Below are 8,798 nucleotides of genomic sequence, written 5' to 3' on the forward strand. Positions count from 1 at the left end.
TGGCTCATATTCACCCAGAAAATGCAGGTCACTAAATTTAAACAATAAATATGCATCAATGCTATTTAGTGATTTAATAAAATTTTATATGAAACAAAAAATAGAACTGTGTCTCATTTTTAATGGACAGTTAAAAATATCCACTTAAATCATACTTGTTTCTTTGTTTATCAATAAATAAATATGATTCATACAAATTAATCAAATCAAATTAATTAATAATTTAACAGGCCAAACGTTAATTCTGTTTGTGTATATTCTTTATCAATGACCGGAATTTTGTGTTTCTTGCATCTACGTTAATTACCAAGCCTAAATCTTATGCCAAAGGGTTGTTTTTTGTTTTAATATGATACAGTAATTTGGTTACCGTACGTTCAATGCATTAATCAGCGTTGGCTGTCACAATGTATACTGGACACTTATTACATACTTCTTATCTATGTTCATAAATGTGAGAAAATAGTAAGGTCTTAGATCATGCAAGAAAGATGTTAAAGTATCATTTAAAATATTTATTAGCACTTATATTAAATTAGTAATTGGGTAAATATATTGATTGACGCAGTCCATGAAAACAGCATACTTATATTTTTTTCTCTTTATGTTAGAGTAATTACTAAATTATTATCATTTCATAGAGAGTGGCAAACATGTATTTGTGACTTAAACACTGCGCACCATGAAAAAACAACTATCAATTTAATTTTTCTCTACTGAAAAATTCGCTACATGAATCTTTGTTTCTTTGTTGGTGTTCCTCTGCTAAAAAAAATATGCCGTTCAAAATTAAAACAAATTAAAAATTATTGATTTTAAGCAAAGTAAATCCGGTTAAAATCAGCAAGGACTTGAATAATGTATGTGATTAGTGGTAATATTAGGTATGATCACCGTTGTAATGAGCAAGGTGTTATAAATAATCAACTTAACAGTCTATATGTGGCCCCAAAATGCTGACAGAACTCGCTTTTTGCATTAATTACATCGTACATAGGGAGTTTCTTTTATTTAGTTTAGAGAGAGAGAGAGAGAGAGAGAGAGAAATTTTGTTGCGCACCATATAGTTTCAATGTATTATTCATTGCTATCTCTGGATGGGCTTTAGATACGTGACATATGTTTCAGAAATATGAAAAGTGATGGAAAGGTGCTCGTAAAATACCGTTCACGATATTTTGGTAAGCGATTGCAGTTATAAAAAGGATAACATTTCAATATCGTCCTAGACAACAAACCATTTCTTTCTATGTGTTGTAAGGGGGGGGGGGTTTGCAGTTTTAGTTGCATTGTTGAAGCCATCACATCTGTGTAGCGTTCAGTACGCATCTTCCAATGTTGAAGAACAATTTCATGTTAATTTTGGTTAATTATCTTTCGGAAGCTCTTCAGTCTGTATATAGGAAAACTTACTGGATTTTTTGAGGGTGTAGTTTTATATGAATGATGATATAATTGAAAGGGCGAAACTACAACATTAATCATACAAGTAATTATGACGCAGACTTAAAGGATACAGTTTGGCAGGTGACTATTTTTATTTCCGCCTGATCCTTTGTAACGCGACTGATTCGTTACCACCCTGGTGTATATAAGGGGAAATATTTCATTACGAAGTAGGATGCTTCAGCTTTCATCAGAACGTGTTTAGATAGTTAGCAGCTTACTTTTTAGCGAAAAGAAAATGAAGATTGTTTTGGCTGTAGTCGTCCTCTGTGTGATGGTGGCATCCATTGTTGGTAAGTATTTCAATATACAACAATACGAAATATACTGAATTTCTTTGTCTCTACATGTATGTTTATGGTAGAAAATAAAACGAAATGTCTTAGATCCTGCTTATATTAACTTCTTTTCTACATTTAAGCTAAAAACGCCCGAGGTAGTTCTTTTAAAACATAATGAAGTTATTAAAATATCCTTCGATTAATTAAATTTCGAACAATATGGACTTTAATAACAGTGCTGAAGTTTCCACAGAATCAACACAACTAAGGAAACAAACAAATTCTTAGGTGTAGAAAAAGATAAATATCAATAGTCACCGAAATTCTATTAAAGTACCTGAAATAAAGACTAAAACCGGTCAAAATCCTCTTCACAAAAAACATTCATTCAGTTATTCTATTCTCACATAAACGAATTGTGCTGCACTATACAACAACACATTAACATATTTTCTAGAATATTAATATGCATTAAAAGTGCTCTAATAAGTTTAGTTCCTTTCAAATACTTTCAACAAATCAGTCGCATGCATAGACATCCATCATACAAGACAAATTATAAACTAATATGAAATTCTTTTTCCCAAAACACTTTCAAAGGTTAAATCGGGCCATTGTGCGATGAGAAGAGGCAAGCGAAAGTATAAACGCTATTTTCGTTTTTCTTTTATTAGGGCAGGGGTATTCGAATGATCCTTGGCAAACCGGCATCCGATCTGGTGCTGGGAACCGATGGAGTGGGCCTGGAGTGGGAGGAACTGGATATTGCAGTAGGTCCTTCTGTCGTACAGGACAATGTTACGACAATGAATACAATCATAACTACAAATGCAGATGCAATTGTGGTGGTAGCGTACAGTACTAAGGTGAGATAATTTGATATTGTCATTTTCCCTTATTTTATACAACTGCACGTCTCTCCTGTCATTTCGTATCAACTAATTAAAGTTTTTTCTTTGTTGTTTAACATGATAGTCAGTGATAATAGAGCGTTATTTAAGAACTGGACAAGCTAGCACAATCCCCCCATCCACCCCTGGTTCCTTATCGGCGGTATCGTGCTCCTAAAAGATGCCAATAATTGAAACGTTGTCTAACTAATGCTCATCTTGATCCACATCTACATCATTTTATATTTTCTTGAACAAATGGATATTTTTTATTCCATTCATGTTTATACAATTCCAATTGAGCACTAAAGTCAGTGGGTTTCTTACATGCTCTTATCCTACACAATATATGCCCACTGCTTTCATAAAGTGTGTCAATAGTGAACTGGACTGGACAGAAAATCGCCATTTTATAAGGTTAAGGACAAATCTAAATCAATTTTTTAAAATTAGACGATGAATTGAATCCAACACATTTCATAATTCCAAACTCCTTCAGTAATCTGGAACGCAATTTATTCTTGGACTGCTGTATACTAAATATCGTTTTCTTCTTTTATTCTATCACGATCATAGAAACATAAAGTAACTTCGTCGATTTTATTTCTTGTTTCATAGTGAACAGATCTTGAAAAGAAATATTCGTGTGATATTTATGAGTGAAACCTGATCGACTTGATCCAAGATTGTCTTCCCGGAAATGACGAATTCTGTTTACTCTGCAGTGATGATTTGAGTGTTCCACAACAGTGCAATATGCGAATTTTTAGTGTTATAATTTGTTTTTAAAATAAATTAATTATATATCATAAGGAATTTGTTGGTGTATTTTTTTCTTCCTTCTGGCATTTAGATAAAGAAATAAGGAGATTAAAGGTAACAGCCGAATAAACTCGATAGAACACAATCCGGATCAATATGCATAAAGCATCATGACCCGGTTGTTATGGTATCTCGAATGGTATCAAAATTTCAGATTAAAATCTATCTATACCCAACATTATGCGAAGATATTTTTTATTTGTCATCTGACAGAAATATGACCATGACAACGATAGTTAGGAACGACTACCGACATTTCCCCAATGCTCCAATCATTAGAACACGTAGTCCAGTGTTGCTGACTGATTAAACAATTCGAAATTTCACAGAATATAAAAACTGCGCACAAACGCTCTATAATAATTTAACAATGATATGTGAGGCAAATTAAATGTTAGGTAAATATTGTAAACAGATGAAGGAAAGTTAAACAATAATGTCGGTATATCCACTCATTGAATCGTCGTGCAAAATGCTTCATGAAAACGAATTGGATCAAACACAAACGTAACATAGGTTATTGCAATAGTTAAGTGCATCTTGCACTATAATATATATTGATGAGAGCAGTTCAATGAGAAAAATAGATGATCGAAGCTAATATTTCACCAAAATCATTCATAAAATGTTTGTTCTTTGATTAAGAATAAATGTGTGACTTTTCAGTTGGAATTAACAAATTTTAAATCTTTAGCATGAATACACTGTACAGAGTTTTATTGACAATCTAAAAGATGAAGAACATGTAAATCCTTCTGAACGCCTAGTTATTTTCTTGGACTATTTTTCAATATAGTTAGCCTCTTTCTAAACTGGAATCAATTTACTTTATCATATGCAAGGTGTCTACACACCCAAACAACGGTATAAACATGAACTGAGTTAGAATCAGATGATCTCATATACACATCTGACAGGCATCTATTAGTAATACTGTCCTCAGTTCATGTTTATATCGTTGTTTGGGTGTGTAGTCACCTTGCATATGATGAAGTAAATTGACTCCAGTTTCGAATTTTCTTGATCCAAGATCACGCAGTGTCCTAGTATGATTTACGCTTACCCATATATCCGATCACCACTAACAAATGAATCCGCAGCCAAGTAGGTCTTGGATTTTCGACACATATATTAACCAAATTAAGTATTTGCAATAACGTTGTACAAAACAGTTATGGTTGGGATTGACATATATTATTTACTTCTGACAGAGTAATAGGTATAAATTGAAGTTGTCTGCATTTGCAACACGGAAAATGGAAAGAATGTTGGTATGCCACTATGCTACTTCCGTATATTTTGGCTGAAATTGTTTTATTTACTGCATTTGTGGAGATCGTGTTTGATCTAAGTACATAACTAATCAAGTACACTAGCTTTCGCACGTCTAAAAAATCGGCAAAACGAATTTTGCAACAGAGGACGATAACAAGTTCTGAAAGTGCACTGAATGAATAACAAAATATGTACAAAGTAAACAACAATCGGCTCGTTTTTATTACCGATTTGCTTTGAAGTACAGGAAGTGAAAATGACCAAGCGGAGCAAGCAGCTTCTTTGAAAAGTGCACATCTAAAGTAAGATCAAGCTATATACACTGTAAACCGAATTATACCTGTCAATTATACTCCAAAGTCCTTTTCAAAATACCTAAGATAAAGAATGATTTTGTTTACAAAGAAAGGATAAAAATGAGTAAAACCTGAGATGCCTTTTTCTTTAAAATTCTACTCTTTGCAGAGAATGACACTGCAGAGTGTAACCTTATTAAGGAAACAGTTATCCTCAGACTTTTCTATAGCAACAAACGAATGGGCAAAAAAAAAAAAAAATAATAAACGAAAAGATATAACGTGGAACTTCATTACCATATTATTTACCGCTTACTTTTACTAAAGCCTTGCAAAATGATTTATATTAATGATGCTGACTCAGAAATAGGACAACATGAACTTGCTTCCTTAGGGAAGATAATGCATTCCTCTTCTTAGAAACATATAGTTCAGGTGTGCATTAGGTACAAAGATACAAAACGCCCGCCAAACCTTGTAATTGCTGTGATATAGCTATAAACAGTTCATGAGAAAACTGCTTACTTATGACTACAGGTGTATTCATGTCTTCTAAAGGACACAAATCGTCTGATACGCAAAACCGTGTTACACGAATATCAGAATTTTATAACAGATTTTTTAAACTGAGACAAAGGTTGAAGCAGATAAAAAGGTAAAGTACTTTGTCCTAATATTTTCTTAAAATATCTAGCTTCAAATGCAAACCCTATCTCACTGCATGGTGGAAGGAATATATTGAGATAGTTTTTCAAATTTTTGTATTGTAATTTGATACTTTATGAGATACAAGAGGTTTTCGAATGATAACACTAACTTATTAATGCTGAGCAAATAGCGATGCAACTGTTAGTACCATTTTTAGAAGTCTTTGGTATTATTCGGCCGGGGTTCAAACGCGCTACCTCCAGCATCAGACGTGGTCTTTCTATCCACTAGGCCACCGGAGCGAAATTTGTTATAAGTGTAATGAAGTTATGGATCCGGATGAAATAAGCACTGGAATTCATGTCGTTAATTAACAGATATTTTATTCTCATGGATATGTAATATTCGTAATGTAATCCAGAGTATATAATAATTTGAGCACTTCAGTTGTTCAGATTATCGTGACTGTTAAAGGTTATATCATTAGAATAGCATCGCAACGTGGATAGTAAAGATTTATCTGAACAGCAGTGCTTCCTGAATAGTAGAGGTTGTTTGACCTGAATAAAAAGGTATCGTGAATAGTGGAGGTTGATTGATCTGAACATTATTCGTGAGTAGAAAAAGATGTCTGAGATAAAATGAGGCCAGAAGTGCACGAATTATTTTTATTCCGATAATATCGATCTTCGAAATATGAATTACAGCGAAACCTGGATGTTACCAAACATAGATACATGTATGGACGCCGATGACACGATGCATAAGAATTCATTTTACCATTATCAGCACTGTAAAACATTCGTAATGTCAACCTACAATGACATGAAACTGACAGCCTCAGTGGTAAATGTGTTTGACTCAACATCAGAAGAATGCCGGTTGGATTTTAACCTTCGGGCCATCCGGTATTGGCTATAATGATGTGTCTTTTGGCAGGGCAATTTATTTGTCTCAGCAGGATGTAAATTTCCAAGTGTTGAAATACGGTAGAAACTACCCCAAAAAATCAATTAGTTGATATCTCAATGTAGTAATTGGTTAGATTTCTGTAATAGATCAAGTTTCTCTGTCGTAATATTTGCTTGAAACAATGTAAAGAAATTACAAAATGCCAAAGTGTTCATTGTAAGACAGAAAAGATCGCATAAAAGTATAATACATATATTATAAATATATATAGAGACGTCATCTAAATGAAACAGACATAGGTGATCTCAATGTACAACTATAAGAGAAAGTACTTATTTTAGTAGCGTTAATACAAAGGAATTATTATATATATATATAATTGTGATGATGATGCAAATCATTATCGGTGTTTTTTTCCTTCTAAGTCTGAATAATTTCTAACTGAATGGTTAATACTACTGAACAGCTGTTTGCTAGTTGAGGGTGGTGATGGGTTTTTTTTGTTGATCTTTCTGTGATATGGTGCATTATTGCAGTTAGATAGTAAATTGTAGAAATTTGATTCACATCTCATCCTATAAACTATTCTTCTAAAAATAACATAACAGAAAAGAAGTTTATATAAAACTCAAGTCTAACAATAGACACACGAGATGAAGTAAAAATATAAATTACTGATGGTAGTGGCAGAGAGGATCATTAAAAGTGGGAAGAGAAGGGCAGAAGGATATAAATTTTGATCAATATGTTATATATACATGAAACAATTGATATAAAGCAATAATATATCGAAGTAGTCTGAGTTTACATGGGGGCATAATGATCTAAATATTATCTATATTACATTAATTGATTTGATGTGTACGGTACCATTGGTGTTATTTAGCATGTTTGCATGTATTAACGTTTGTGAGATACTTATGTATTGTTTTCTTAGTTCAACCAAAGGTTCAGATTCACATAGATAGTGAAAGTAATCACCTATAATTTTTGAAGCACGCAATTTACAATTTTCTTCCTGATACATCCAAATTCTGCCCCTTCCAGTTCCAGTGAAATAATATGATTCCTGGTATGAGACTTTATAACATTGTTTTAATTAAAATTGTTTAGCAAAAGAGAACATTCTAGAGAAAAATGCACTCAGCACGTGCCCTTTACAGTAGGTCAAGAAGTGTATCACCGTAACATTGATCCATATGAATTAAAAATAAGCATATTTCTTTTTAAATTTAGGTAATATTGGTTCTCTTAATTTATGTTAAGAAAAATGTTACAGTATCTTGATACATTTTAGAAAGTGTTTGGTTTTAATTTTGTCGTGGTTTTGTCATATTTAGTTATAGTTAACTATTGCACGTGTTGACAGTATTTCTGCCCAGTTTGTTTTCGTTTTCATAACATAGGATTGTGAAGCGTATTTAATGCTTTTGCCAGTCTTGCAGATAAGTATGGCGCATAGATATAAATAAGTTGCTTGTATATCATTCTATATCAACGATATCGTAATTTACATAACACTGACGGCATATGTACTTTAATACTTGCGAAGTATGATATAACTACCTTATTCCCGTTTGAAAATGCTGCGTAAGTTAATGAACAGGACTTACCTAAGTTTTAAACGCAAGATGACCGTGTGCTATTTCGTATGTGTGTTTCCCAAAGATATCCGTAAGAATATTTTGTGCAATTAAGAAACAATTTAGCGTAAGCTACTCTTTTGTATGGCAAGTAGGTAATAAACCGGTAAAATATAATAGGACACCTGCTAGATACTTAGAAAGGACTGCGACGAAGATGACGACTTAAAGAACAACAAAAGCACTACAAAGACGCAAATAAATTACAATTATATATGAAAAGGAAAGAGCAAGATTCTTTTACAGACAGTTACAAACTAGAAATAGAAGCCTGAAGAAAACATAATTAAGCGTTCATTATAATTAGAGTTTTTATTATTCTACATCTTATTCTTTCGATTTGCTGCAATTTTCCGCCCATAATAGAGTGATTGTCACACTGTTTGATAATCAGTATTAGCAAACGTTTCTGTACTAGAGTGAGCAGCCATCTGGTATGAATTATTTCAGTTTTGTTATCAGGCACTGTACACTCTATGGTCAAATTGTACATGATGTATACAGAGACTGCTTATAATTTGGTATAATACTAGTTTGATCGGGTTTAAATAGATGTAGCACATATTTTTTAATCACATCACTTGT

General features: G+C 32.7%; 1 long non-coding RNA gene across 1 annotated transcript; it reads left to right on the forward strand.

The window, feature by feature from the left end:
- Positions 1–1,582: 1,582 nt before the first annotated feature.
- LOC149796945 (uncharacterized) lies at positions 1,583–3,429 on the forward strand. Its single transcript, XR_016421756.1, has 3 exons — positions 1,583–1,739; positions 2,402–2,593; positions 3,236–3,429. It is a non-coding gene; the product is annotated as an uncharacterized LOC149796945 (long non-coding RNA).
- Positions 3,430–8,798: the final 5,369 nt, after the last annotated feature.

The sequence above is a fragment of the Sinohyriopsis cumingii genome, chromosome 6 (genome assembly GCF_028554795.1).
Source record: "Sinohyriopsis cumingii isolate HCF-2022 chromosome 6, ASM2855479v2, whole genome shotgun sequence".
NCBI classification, from domain to species: Eukaryota; Metazoa; Mollusca; class Bivalvia; order Unionida; family Unionidae; genus Sinohyriopsis; species Sinohyriopsis cumingii.